The sequence below is a fragment of the Alligator sinensis genome, unplaced genomic scaffold (genome assembly GCF_000455745.1).
Source record: "Alligator sinensis unplaced genomic scaffold, ASM45574v1 scaffold1388_1, whole genome shotgun sequence".
NCBI classification, from domain to species: Eukaryota; Metazoa; Chordata; order Crocodylia; family Alligatoridae; genus Alligator; species Alligator sinensis.
Genome location: NW_005842616.1, coordinates 69,131 through 71,213, shown reverse-complemented (window position 1 = coordinate 71,213; position 2,083 = coordinate 69,131).

The following is a 2,083-nucleotide window of genomic DNA, read 5'->3' as shown; positions in this document are numbered from 1 at the left end:
GAAAAGTAATGGCTTCAGGACACTTGAATTCAACTTAGATTAATAGTAGGTATTGTAGAACCTGCAATACCTTTAAGTGCTTCTCTACATCTAATATGTACATTTAAATATGTAACTGTATGCATAAAAATTTAAGCAATCTTTTTTTTTTTTTTTTTCCAGAGAATGATCTCCACAGGTTTTACTGAACACAATTTAAGAAAAAGTAAAGTTCACACTAAAGAAAAATACTGAAACCAACAAAAAAAAAAACTGAACCATATCTTTGCTTACCATGTGCAGTAAGCTTTCTGTACAGAACCTTGCTTTATCATCCTTCCATCCATTTAAATTTTCCCAGACAGTTGCAGGAAAAACGCAGAAAATATTTCAAACAAAAACAGAAGATGAAATTAATTATACACACAAAAAGAAAAGGGATCTGTCAGGCAGCTTTCTTCCTCGTTTTTGAGTGTGCTAAAAGATTTTTCCCTATTCTTTACAGTTTTCTTGAAGTTAAACTTTCAGTGCTCCTTCTAAGCCTTTTTAGAGAAAAAAATTCCCAAGAAAGCAAACTGTTACTATTCTTGACATCGTTTTAATGGATTATGTTTATATACAGCTGATAAAAAGCTAGATAGTTTACAGTGCCAGTATACTGAAACCAAAATACTAGCAGAATTTCCTTCTGCACCTCTACATTGGCTCCAAAGTTTAAGTTTCCATCAAGAAATTTAAAAAAAAGGTCCAAAGCACTTAAAATTTTAAGTTTGGCTTCGTTTTATCTCCAGGGTGTCAGTCCTACAAAGACTAGCTGCATATTTTGGAGCAACCAATTTGTAGCTGTAGTGACTAGCATGTAAACAACAAAATGTTAGTATTTTTATCAATTAATTAAAAGTTTCATAAATTAGACTTTGACATCAGGGGCAAGCATATGCCAAGAATGACAGCATACATACAGAGCATGTGGTGAACGAAGACCCAATAAAACAAATTACAAGAAGTCTCAGTCCTGAAAATGCTGGTGTGACAACTTGCAAGAAACAAAAGCTATGAAGGGACAGATGTATGCAGCATTCTTGTTCGTCACATCCTTGGTGCTCGAAGCTCTTTTCCTTCATACACAATCCTAAAAGCATAAATTAGCATTTCAGAGAAACAAAATTACTCGGAGTCTGATCTTCTGGGGCACTGAGTACTCAACTCCTATAGAGTGGTTTCCTAGACAGAGTTAAGAAGCCAAAGCATTGTGATACACAAAATAGAGAATGCGGAATAACTAGTGTGATGGAAGGACCACGCTGTTAGAAACAACCAAGATGTAAAAGGAGGCTAAAGAGCTATAAAAATGTTTAATGCAGCATTTTTGGCACCACCTTAAGCCACTTTCTTTCATCCTTTCTAACTACCAACATTGTATTATACAACGAGGACCGTTTAGCAAAAATTGCCAGAGCCTATTCATCCAAGAAGAGAAGTCAAAAAGTTAGAACTATTTAACTATTCTGCTTAATTCAAACTGACACCAATGCATGTCAGGATGGAAATGCTATTTCTCCTCCTTTCATTTTGTACTGTACTGAAGCGGGTAATAAGCAAGTAAAAAGGAGATGCGCCTCATCGAAACGAAGGTCCACTTCTTGCTACAAAAGCTCAGGATTTTACACTTTGAAAAGTAGACTTGCTGCGACAGAATAATGAAATGACACTTTCACGCCCCACTGCCCTGAGATATGGCACTCTTCTTACAATTCATTTCACAGACTTTCACTGCTCAGTGCTAGCCATTGCGCATTTGTTCTCCAGAAAAAGATTCACATTTCAAAGTGACTGAAGAAAATAAAGGCTGCCGTGATCTGGGAGTGATGTGTACACAGACTACGTGCAAAGCTTGGTGATGAATGTGTCAACTTATGTCACCCTTTGACATTACAAAAGGTCAGTAATTGGGCCCTGAAATTAGCAGAATCAACAGCAATACAATTTTATCTCCATCTCAGAAACTCAAGGCTTTTGTTAGCATGGATTTACTCTGTTTGATTCGTACTTAGCATTATATGAGATTACTCCAATTGGGGGGGGGGGGGGGGGGGGGGAAAAA